This window comes from Geotrypetes seraphini, chromosome 19 (assembly GCF_902459505.1).
Source record: "Geotrypetes seraphini chromosome 19, aGeoSer1.1, whole genome shotgun sequence".
Lineage (NCBI taxonomy): Eukaryota > Metazoa > Chordata > Amphibia > Gymnophiona > Dermophiidae > Geotrypetes > Geotrypetes seraphini.
The window spans coordinates 33,242,736-33,255,584 of NC_047102.1; the positions used below are offsets into that span (position 1 = coordinate 33,242,736).

Genomic DNA, 12,849 nt, shown 5'->3' on the forward strand with positions numbered 1-12,849 from the left:
ACCACCCTTTCTATAAAAAATATTTCCATAGATTACTCCTGAACCTATCATTCCAGAGCTTCCTTTCAAATGAAAGAAACTCAACATGTGCATTTTCGCCACTTAGGTATTTAAACATCTCTATCATATCTCCTCTCTCCCGCCTTTCCTCTACATATTGAGATTTTTAAGTCTGTCCCCATGCACCTTACGATGAAGACCAAGCACCATTTTAGTAGCCTTCCTTTGAACCGGCTCAGTCCTTTTTATATCTTTTTGAAGGTGCGGCCTCCAGAATTGTACACAATAGTCTAAATGAGGTCTCACTAGAGTCTTATACAGGGGCATCAATACCTCCTTTTCCTACTGACCTGTTCCTCTTCCTATACACCCTAGCATCCTTCTAGCTTTCACCGTCACCTTTTCAACCTTTTTTGCTCCCTTAAGATCATCATACACTATCATACCCAAGTCCCGCTATTCTGTTGTGCACATAAGTTCTTCACCCCCCCTAAACTGTACCGTTCCTTCAGGTTTTTGCAGCCCAAATGCATAACCTTGCATTTCCTAGCATTAAATTTTAGCTGCCAAATTTCAGACCATTCTTCAAGCTTCACTAGGCCTTTCTTCATGTTATTCACACCATCCGACGTGTCTACTCTATTGCAGAATTTGGTATTATCCGCAAAGAGGCAAATCTTACCTGACAGCCCTTCAGCAATATCGCTTATAAAAATGCTTAAAAGAACAGGCCCAAGAACAGAACTTTGAGGCACACCACTAGTAACATCCCTTTCCTCAAAGCAATCTCCATTAACCACTACCCTCTGTTGTCTTGCACTCAACCAGTTCTTGACCCAGCCCAACATTTTGAGACCCATCCCAAGGGCACTCAGTTTATTTATTAAACGTCTGTGTGGAACACTAACAAAGGCTTTGTTAAAATCTAAATACACCACATCTAGGGCACTCCCTCTACCCAATTCTCTGGTCATTCAGTCAAAAAAATTGATCAGATTTGTCTGACAAGACCAATCTCTAATGAATTCATGTTGCCTGTGGTCCTTTAATCCAATGGATTCCAGAAAATTCATTCTCTGTTTTAAAAGTGTTTCCATTAATTTACTTACCACAGAAGTCAGACTTACTGGCCTGTAATTCCCTACTTCTTCCTTACTTCCACCTTTGTGTAGAGGGACCATATCTGCTCTTCTCTAGTCCTCCGGTACCACGCCTGACTCTAGAGAAGCATTGAAAAGGTCAGTCAGCAGAGCCCCCAGAACTTCCTCAAGTTCCTTCAGCACCCACGGATGTACACCATCTGGCCCCATCACTTTGTCTACCTGTAATTTAGCTAGCTCCTCACGAACACAAACCTCTGAAAATCGATCAGGATCTATCACTCCTCTATCCCTATTCGCATTTGTTTTCTGCGGTCCTGCTCCCAGTGCTTCAGCCATGAACATAGAACATAAATATTAGTTAATAAATTCAGCCTTTTCTTTATCAGCTTCTACATATTTCTCCCCTTCACCTTTGAGTCTCACAATGCCACTTTTGCACTTTTTCTTATCACTGATATATCTAAAAAATGTCTTGTCCCCCTGTTTTATTTTCAGCTATTTTTTTCTTCCGTTTGTATCTTTGCTTTCCTGACTACTCCACCAGCCTCTCTTAACTTTTCCAGATATTTTTGCCTGTCTTCCTCTTTCTGCAATTTTTAGTAGTTTGTGAAAGCTAACCTCTTATTCCTTACCTTCTCAGCTACTACTTTTGAGAACCAAAGCAGCCTTCTTTTCCTCTTACTTTTACTTACTTGCCTCACAAAAAGGTTTGTTGCCCTTACATCAGGGGTGTCCAATGTCGGTCCTCGAGGGCCGCAATCCAGTCGGGTTTTCAGGATTTCCCCAATGAATATGCATGAGATCTATTAGCATACAATGAAAGCAGTGCATGCAAATAGACCTCATGTATATTCATTGAGGAAATCCTGAAAACCCGACTGGACTGCGGCCCTCGAGGACCGACATTGGACACCCCTGCCTTACATTAACTCCTTTCAGTTTTGCCTACTGCATTTCTACTCCTTCCAGGCATTCCCATCTAGACAACAATTCCTTGATGTAATCCCCCCCATCTGAACAAATATTAAAACATTCCATGCAGTGATCACTGGATGCAAGATGGTCACCTACTGTAACATCAGAAACACTTTCCTTGTTTGTAAGCACTAGGTCCAGGATGACCCCATCCTGTAAGGGTTCCGTTACCAACTGCTGGAACAGTTGTTGAAGATTATTGGTGTTATCTATACTGGACTATTGCAACATTGTTTATTTGGGAGTACCAAAGAAAATTCTGAGAAAATTGAGAATAGTGCAGAACATGGCTGTCCGTCTGATATTTGGGCTGAAGAAAAATGATATCAGTCCTTACTACTAAATGCTGCACTGGCTGCCAGTAGAAGCACAAATAATATTTAAGTTATCTTGTATTTGCATTAAGCTGGTTTGGGGATTGGCTCCTACCTACCTTCTATCTTATTTCATGCTATACAGCCTGACGAGGATAACCAGGAATTGCTATTTATTCGCCTACCCTACAGGTTTTTTTTTGGATAGGATGCTTGCATTTCAAGCAAGTAAACAACAGTCCTGGTTGGGCAATTATATATTATATATGCTGTCTTTATGGCACATTTCGAAAAGAAATTAAGACTGTACTATTTGATAGATTCATTTCTTAACTGAAGCTTTATTCATAACAAAAATTTTACATTGTCTATACTCTAGGTAACATGTTGTATTTTTACTACTAGTATTTTGTATTTCACTGATTGTCCAGTTCTCTTCTGTGTAAACCGCCTAGAAATCGTTTGATTGTGGCGGTATAGAAGAATAAAGTTATATTATGTTATGTTGGATCTCCCTACTTCTAGAACAGTGTTTCTCAAGTACCCCCTAAGCCTAACAAATATCAATCGAGTACCCCCGCCCAAGCTCTGCCCCAGACCCCACCCCCATAATAATAATACTACTTGTAACACAATCTCTTCCATCTTTTTTCATATACACACAATATAATCTTATTAATATATAATGGTAACCACAAAATTAAAAAAACAAAACGCACTGTACGTACAGAAAATGTTAATAATTTATACTCAGGGTTTTTTTTCAAAGAGGTCAAGGCAGATGACTTAAAAATATGCAATCAGTAGCAACTATAGAAAAATATAGACAGCAGATATAAATTCTCAAAACTGACACATTTTGATCACTAAATTGAAAATAAAATAATTTTGCTGTCTGGTGATTTCATTAGTCTCTGCTTGCACTTCCTTCTAAACTAAACTAAACCTTAATTTTATAGACCGGGTTTTCAACCAAAAGGAGCTCGACTCGGTTAACAATAATGTAAACATAATACGTACATAAACAGAGAGAAAAAATGTAAATTAGAATGGCTTAGTTTCCAAAGTGTTTAGTAAACAAGAAAGTTTTCAGAGTTTTCCGGAATAAAATGAAGGTGCCTAAACTTCTAAATGAAAGCAGTAACTCATTCCAGAGCTCTGACTGTGCATCCAATATTTCTTTCTGCCTCCTGCATGCTTCCTCTCCTCCAGACCTCTCTCTCACTGTCCATCTATCTTGAGAGATCCAAGCATCATTCCATCCCCCTCTTCTCACTCTCTCATTCCCCAGATCAGGAGCAGCATTTTTCACCACTGTCCGCCAGCCAGGCAGCAATTGGCTGGCCCAGAACCCTTTTCTCTGGCGTCAGAATTTACGTCGGGGGGAAGGCTTGTGGGCTGGCCGTGTGCAGTTCCTGCACATTCCTGGCCCGTCCCTGCCTGGAATTGCAGCATCGGTGGCAGTGGAAGGGGGGAGGGGTTGGAGAGTGTCAGATAGCAGGGTCGGCTTTGGGGATGGAGGGGGTGCAGTGGGCGAGGAGGCATGGAGGAATCGGCGGCAGTGGATTAAATGGTTGGCAGGCAGATCCCGGGCAGCAGCCAACTCGCGTACCCCCAACAGGCGACCTGTGTACTCCCTGTTGAGAAACACTGTTCTAGAAGACCCCTCAATAGGGATACCCAAACAACATCTGGCATGTTAAAATTATCTTTTAATAAAACTTCCCCTTTTTTAGATATATTCTGAATGTCTACTATTAAATCTCTGTCCACTTCTGTCTGTGAAGGAAGCCTGTGTATCACACCAATGTAAATATATTTACCATTCCTTCTTTCCAAATTGATTCACAGTGCCTCTTTCTTGCCCTGCAATTGTGTGGCTTTAATATGATCTTTTAACACCCAATAAAGAGTGTAGACGCTTAAAGAGTTGGGACAAATATTTCTTTATTCCAGAAGAAAAAGACCCGACACTGTCAGTGTTTTGGCTCTTAGCCTGCCTCAGGGGTCTTTAGAGTAATCATACAAGTTTTCTTTTTCTTTTCTCCCAATTGTTGATTGAACTAGTTTCATCAATACACAGAAGCAGTCCTTGTCCTCCTTCTCTATTCAAACTTTCCCAAAAAAACCAATGTAAATATATTTACCATTCCTTCTTTCCAAATTGATCAACAGTGCCTCTTCCTTGCCCTGCAAATCCTGCAGTTGTGTGGCTTTAATATGATCTTTAACATATAACGCTACTCCCTTATCCTTTCTTCCTACCCTGTCTTTCCTGAACAGATTTTAGCCCTGTAAATTACATCACAGTCATGGTTCACCTTTGCATGTTTTACATCTTATTACTATGTAGCCTGCTGGGACCTAAATGTCACCATGGTAGGGCAAGTTGAGTTGCATTAGTCCTGCAAGTTGCATAAAGGGGAAAATAACATGACCCAAGACCATAACTTAGCTTGACAACTTCACCCCTAAGTCTTACTGCTATGGCTTTGTCTTCTCTAAATGCTCATTTCTTTCCTTGATCATCTAATGATCTGACTAATTCTATCATAGGCTTCTCACTTTGAATGTAGTTGAAGAAGGTTTCATTATGAAATTTTGCATCTGTGGGAAGCTTTTTTTCATATTCTTTATGTACTGACATCAATGCTTTGCATACTATTCAGGATCTCAAGTGGAAGGTGATAGATATGGTTACTGTAGGGTGGGAGGGAGGAAATATAGAACGGACCTTAAATTTAAATAAATTGCATTGGATGTTCAAATTGAACACTGTTTGCAGCCGATTTGAATGAATAGAGTGACTGGATGTCATTGGCTGAGTAGGTTGCCCGTATGTTAACGAAAGGGGGATCTCAGTTAGCTGATAGGCTGATGGGTTGACGATGTCATGAGAGATTCTCTACTTTAGCGCTGTCAAAAAACGCCACAGCCGTTTTAGAACCTCAGCAATGCTTTGAAGGGCCAAGTGAATAAGCTTAATATGTTGGTAAGGCTGTCTCTTTAGTTTTATTAGTTTCTTCTGTAAAGAGAAAAAAGTTTTTTTTGACATAGTAATATGGGCTTGTGTTGTGTTGCAGCTCCAGTTCCATCCCCGACATCTGGAATACTGCGTTCAGTATTGGTCGCCGCACCTCAAGAAGGACATGGCGGTGCTTGAGAGAGTCCAAAGAAGAGCAACGAAGCTGGTAAGAGGGCTAGAAAACTGCCCATACGCTGAGAGGCTGGATAAGCTGGGTCTCTTCTCTCTGGAAAAGAGGAGGCTCAGGGGAGATATGATAGAGACCTTCAAAATCCTGAGAGGCATAGAGAGGGTGGATAGGGACAGGTTCTTCAGACTGAGAGGGACAACGGGTACGAGGGGGCACTCGGAGAAACTGAAGGGGGATAGGTTCAAGACAAATGCAAGGAAGTTTTTCTTCACCCAAAGGGTCGTGGACACATGGAATGCACTCCCGGAGGAAGTGATCAGGCAGAATACAATACAGGGATTGGACGGATTCCTGAGGGACAAAGGGATCGTAGGGTACTGAAAGGGGTGCGGGGACAAAGGGTCAAAAATTGGATGGGAAGATAGGACTTCGATGAGAAACCAAGGGGTGATTCAGACAGGTCATGACCTGTTGGGCCGCCGAGGGAGCGGACTGCTGGACGTGATGGACCTGTGGTCTGACCCAGCAGAGGCACTACTTATGACCCTGATGAAGTAATGAAAGGCGTCAGCGAGGGGTGATGCAACATTATTCAAAGCTAAGTTTGACTTTATGAAAATTATTCTGCACAAAAATGCAACTTTAAAGAATACAGTAAAAGCATGAAATTATGAAATTAACACAGTAGAAAAAGAATTCAAGTAGGTTTATATATACACATTGATATATGGATCTATGAGGAGTGCTGCCACACTGAGTTATATGACTTGAGTGGCATTCTGACGATCCTTATAACGTATGCCATATCAACAATGTAATCTCAGCGCTATTGTGGTATCAAGTTATTGATTATAGTATTGAATACTGGTGCCAATTACGTTTGAGACTTGCATCTAACTTGCCATTGCTTATGTTGTTCCTGTTTTCTTCATTTGGATCCATTTTCCATTTCTTAAAGATATTATTTTGGCTATAGTAACTTCTTTCTCCTCTTCTTTTAACCATGCTATCAGTTATAAAATTACTACCCTAATGACTGTGCTACCCTGTCTTTCTTTGCTATGTGTGTAATAAGACCCCAAACCCATGACATTTGAGACTGTGCAGCAGATTTTGGTTCTGTGCCGATTTCACACCAAAGAAGGAATGTACTAATGCTGAACCAGTCAAACAAACGCACCTCCATGGCAAACAGTCATGAAGGATCACTTAGAAGAACACTGAGTATTAAATCCTTGGTTTTAATGCCCAATTGCCAGCTATGTTTGCTGGAACGATATTGAGGTTCTGTTTGCTTTCTGATCTGTATAATGCAAGCCAAACATGATAGAAATGGCAGGAGAATTTTACAGTGTGATTAGTAGGAGGTTTTATTTCCCATCAAGATAAGCATATATGTTAAAAAGAAAATAGTCACACTTTATACACTTTTGTTCCTTCCATTTTCCTATTCAAACTTTTTATAGAATTTATGTATACTGATAATTGTTTTAAGTCTATATTTACATTCTAGTTATAGTTGGCTTTATTTTTCCTTCAACAGTTTTACACCTTATTAAAAATGTAACATATGCTAGTCCGAGAAATATATATGTCAGTTGTAGGAGCAATATTCAGATTACGGCATTCAATATTTATTTAAATGCTGGTGCCCCCGGATATTCTGTGTCAGCCTCCTTCCAGATACCAGCATAGAATATCCAGGTACCTGGCAGCTTCCCTGCAGGTCCCCTGGTACAACCAGTATATGGAGGCAGTACTAGGACAACCTAGCTCTACCCATGGACCACCCCAGCATTAACCATAAAGTGCCATGGCATTCAACGGGATACTATCAAGTTAAGTGCTGCTCAATATTCTGCAGGGACCCATCCAGCGCTAGTTAATCAGGTAGGCACCTCTCCAACTCAGTGAACTAGCAGTGAATATTGACCCTTGTTTATTTATCAGCTTGGTAATCCAACTAATTCAACTTAGAACATAAAAGTTGCCATACTGAGACAGATCGAAAGTCCATCAAGCCCATAGCCTATGGCCAACAGTGGCCAACCCGGTCACAAGGTTCCCAAAGAGTAAAATAGATTTTATTCTGCTTATCCTAGGAATAAGTCATCTTAATAACAGATGATGGTGTGAATAACATGAGGAAGGACCTAGCGAAGCTTGAAGAATGGTCTGAAATTTGGCAGCTAAGATTTAATGCTAAGAAATGCAAGGTCGTGCATTTGGGCTGCAAAAATCCAAGCGAAAGATACAGTTTAAGGCGGTAAGAACTTTTGTGCATTAAAGAGAAAAAGGACTTGGGTGTGATAGTCTGTGATGATCTTAAGGTGACAAAACATGTTGAAAAGGCAATGGCGAAAACTAGAAGGATGCTTAGATGCATAGGATATGACCAGTAGGAAAAAGGAGGTATTGATGCCCCTGTATAAAACTCTAGTGAGACCTTATTTAGAATATTATGTACAGTTCTGGAGACCGCATCTTCAAAAAGATATAAACAGGATGTAGTCAGTCCAGAGGAAGGCTACTAAAACGGTTGGCGTACGGGGACAGACTCAAACATCTCAATCTGTATACTTTGGAGGAAAGGTAGGAAAGGGGAGATATGATAGAGATGTTTAAATCCCTATGTGGCATAAATGCACATGAGGCAAGTCTCATTTGAAAGGAAGCTGTGGAATGAGAGGGCATAGGATGAAGTGAAGAGGTGATAGTCTCCAGAGTAATCTGAGGGAATACTTCTTTCCCAGAAAGTGTGGTAGATGCTTGGAATAATCTCCAGTAGAGGTTAAGGAGACAAAGACTGTGTCTGAATTCAAGAAAATGTGGGACTTAAACTGCACTTCCATCTGGGTCTGAAATTCAATCTGTGGTATGTGCTTTACGTTCACCCTAGTTCTGATTCCAAAGCTATACAAGACCACAGAAACAGTACGGTGGTTTTGAAATCAAACAACTGAAGCACAAAAGTATTCCCAAACAAAATGTGTTACAAGTTCTGTTGACCTTTCCATCATCCTGCTGTTGACTTTTAGGGTGTACTTATCTAAAATAAAACTAGACTTATTGAAGCAGTAATTCTAATATTAACAAACCATGCAAATGTAAAAACGCAAGATATATATGCTTTTTTCTACACTGCTGTGGTGGGACATATGCAATCGGCAGCCCCAGACTAGCCGGTACACGCTTTTAATAAACGTGCATGAGATGCACCTTTAACACAGTATGTTTCTGAACTTTCACATGCAATCAGTGGCTCAGACCTGCCACTATACAGTACGCTTCTAACACATGCGTTTCAATGCTTTCTGCACCTTCTGACCTGTCACTAAATTTGGATCTTGAAAGGCCTGTGCTTCATTTTGTGCATCATTACATTACATTAGTGATTTCTATTCCGCCAATACCTTGCAGTTCAAGGCGGATTACAAAAGACGTTATCTGGCCATTTCCAGAGGAATTGAATAGTAGAGCGGTTTGTTACAGAGAATTGGGATGAGTCTTGTGGTGTTAGTTTGTCTTAAAGGATGTCTTGAATAGGATGATTTTTATTTCTTTTCTAAACGATTTGTAGTCTGTAGTCGTTATCAGTAAATTGGAGAGTTGGTAGTGGCTAGAAGGCCGTCCTACGGTTTTTTCGTTTGACGTCTCTGTTTTGAAGAACGTAGAAACAAAATTAAGCAAATTATTTTTAGGTTCTCACCTGAAATTCTGTAGAAAAAATAGGCAAACTTCTAATAGATTTGGCTTTGTGAATATTTGGAACTGGAAATATTTTCTGCAACTGATTCTAACAATGCTTCTCATTCAGTCATTATGTACAGGTCTGAACCTACTATAATAATAGTCTTTCCCTATAAACCTATATAAGTATTGATCCAGTTCTTTTTATTCCAAGTCATGGTATTATAATATACTCTGAAATTATCTCTTGTAAGAAGGAACAATATGAGGAATAGGAAGGTGGTTATGGATGAGGTCTCTTTGTCAGACCATTTAGCTATATTCAATATACTGAGGGCAACTCTATAACTGGACACCATTGACTATATTATTATATTATTGTCTATATTAACTCCTCTTTCTTATCTATATTTTTTATTGTAATGTAAACCGGCCAGATATTTATTTGATGGTCGGTATATTAAAACCTAATAAACTTGAAACTTGACACCACCGTTTAGGCACCCTGAGCACATGGTAAAAGCCTATTCTATGAAGAAAACTAGGCACCTTAATTAGGGGTACCAGACGTCCAGATTTCCTCGGACATGTCCGGGGGTCTGGACGGCTCTTCAAAACCCAGCACTTTGGGTTTTGAAAAGCTTCCCGACCTAATCGTGTTGGGAAGGGGCATGCACGGATGCAACGCGGTGATGCCAAGTGCATGCACGCTTTATGTCATTGCGTTGTGTCTGCGCATGCGCGGATGCCGGCTGGGGGCGGGACAGAAGCAGAATGGGGCGGTCCTGGGGGCGTGGGGCTGGATTTTCCCAAAGGAAAATCTGGTAACCCTAACCTTAGTTCCATGGTGACGAGTCAATACCACGTGAGACAGTTGCGCGCGGACATTGCCGGGCAGACAATCGCACGCAGGATGTCAGCGCACCGGATTAAAACAGTATTTTAAATTACTCTAAGGGAGAATGTGTGGGGGAACCCCCACTTTACTTACAACTGTTTGCGCTCTTGTTGGGGGCGGGGGGGGAGGAAAACCCATTACAGAGGAAACGAAGTGTTCCCTAAAAATAGGGAAAAGCACTGTTTTCTCTATAATGGGGGGTTCACACCCACAACGGGAGCGTAAACAGTTCTAAGTAAAGTGGGGGTTCATCCCCCCTCAGAATGCTTTAAAATACTGTTTTAATTCAGCACGCTAAAGTCCTGCGCGCGATTGTCCGCATGTCTATGAACCAGTTCCATTATAGAATGCTAATCTAGTTTTGATGTATCTATCATGTTTTTTCAGCCTCCACATGCTGAGGAAAGTTAGATCCTATTTCCACCAAAAACACTTTACCGTCCTGGTACAATCCATCATCTTATCCAAACTCGATTACTGTAATGCCACTTACCTGTGCCTAACAAAAAAAAGTCTTCACAGACTCCAACTCATCCAGAATACTGCGGCCAAATTGATTTTTGCTAAACGCAAATTTGATCATGTCTCCCCCTTACTTACCAAGCTTCACTGGCTCCCTGTACTTTCCAGAATTCACTTCAAATGCTCCTGTCTAGCCTTCAAGATAATTCATGGCATCCTTCCGCCACTAATCCCTCTATCCTTCCTCGCCCAAACGCCTGCTACCACCAGATCCGCCCACAGACATAAACTATCCTTCCCCTCTCTACGTGGCATCCCCCACGCAGGCAAACTGGGAAGATCCCTCCTCTCCAAAATCACGGGCCTTTGGAACGATCTCACTATCCCGCTGCGAAACCTGGGCTCCCTCCAGCTGTTCCGGAAACAACTGAAAACCTGGCTTTTCTCTAATATATAACATCTCCTTCCTACTTCCCCCTTTTCATATGCCCTTGTAAACTCTCTCTCCCCTCTTCTTGTATTTTTAAGCTTTGTAAACCGTGTCGAGCTCCGCTTCCGTGGAGATGATGCGGTATATAAACTTAAGGCTTAGTTTAGTTTAGTTTAGTATCATAAAGGTTTGCACACTTATGCCAGCTATAAAACTAGTCTAAGTGTGAGCTCCTAAATGTGGCAGCTATCTGTGTAACTTTTAGTATTCTATCTCACCCGTGCTCCATCCCTGTGTAGGCCCCCTTGCAAATGTGCACTATGTAAGGTAATGTACAATTCAGCTGAGAGAAATTGTCTCACAGCGTTACCACCCTTCATTCACACTTATGGTTTATTTTTCATTTAATTTTTCACTGTTCCTCAGCGGGCCACCACACACTCAAGCGTTCTCATAGGGCATGGCTTTACGCTCCCACTCCTCATTGGAACCAGCATATGTTTTTTTTATATACTTCTTGCGCTTAATTTATAAATAAATTATATATACTAAAAGTACTTAGCTTTTAGCGAGACGCTGTGCAGGGGAGTTTGTGTGAATACACCGACATGTTTCGCCCGTGCAAATTGATGGGCTTTATCAAGGTTCCCACTCCCTCTCACCAACATTCAACCACCATAGCGTCGAAACGAAATGAGGAGTGGGAGCGTAAAGCCATGCCCTATGAGAACGGGCTTCTCTAAGTTATTGGCCTCTGTAAGAGTTTCCTGTTCAGCCAACCCCTAATTCCTTAATCTTGATGTCACCAGTCAGACTCTGAATCAATTGAACAGTTCTTTAATTATGAAGCAAACAACTTACAGTCATATGATAGTTCAATGTAGTTCAAGCCTGTACATTCCTTCTCACTCCACTAACATATCGCAGTTATGCTAGGAGTGTCCACACTGTGGAGATGACACCGTTCTCCAGACTTAAAAGTAATCTAAACTGTATTTGATTGCCAGAATTAAAGGGTGAAAAAGCTGGTGGGAGAACACCACTCTCAGGCTCTCACTCTAGCATATGCTTAGCAAATATGGCCACTGCTCTCAGACTGAAGAAGGAGGTGGGCCCATGCTCTGTGGAAACAGCCCAGACTACTAGAAGCAAAGCTCTCTGGGTAGTTGAGTCCAAAGAGCAATGCAACAGACAAGGACAGTGGATTCGATGTCGGAGGGGACGAGGCAGAGTCCAATACAATCAAGCGAATCGCCCACAAACTCGATCCACCAGCCCCATGACGTATTAGTCACCAACATCTCGGGGTGCCCCCTAACCGAGGATCAATTTTTGATTTTAGGGAAGGGTTTATCCTTTGTACCTACGGTCAGACACAATCCTTTCAAGACCAGGTGTGATCTTGCCCGTATTATCCGAAACCTTCAAGTAAAATTATATTTTGCTCAGAATACATTTGATTCTGATGTTTCTATTCTACGTCCCAAATCTTCCTGGACTCCTCCGGGTCCCATGGATCCCCACATAGCTACCTTCTGGGATCTAGTTCTCAAAGATCTCGCCAAGATTGAATCCAGATATGCCAAGAAGCCTTTTGTCAATGTAACATCGATGGAATTTCAGGCTCTTCGAGACCTTCAGTATGATCAACGTTTAATCATAAAACCAGCAGACAAAGGTGGATCTATTGTGATACAAAATAAGCTTCAGTATCAAGCTGAAATTATCCGTCAATTGAGTGATTCACAATGTTATGTGTTACTTTCTGAAGATCCCCTTAAAATTCTTCAACTTGAGATAAGTAAGCTGGTTAATGAAGCTT

At 41.3% G+C, this 12,849-nt stretch overlaps 1 protein-coding gene across 1 annotated transcript in view; it reads right to left on the bottom strand.

The window, feature by feature from the left end:
* Positions 1-12,849, bottom strand: part of LOC117352133 — a 1,164,809-nt gene that overhangs the window by 900,355 nt on the left and 251,605 nt on the right. The gene's annotated exons all lie outside the window — the stretch shown is intronic.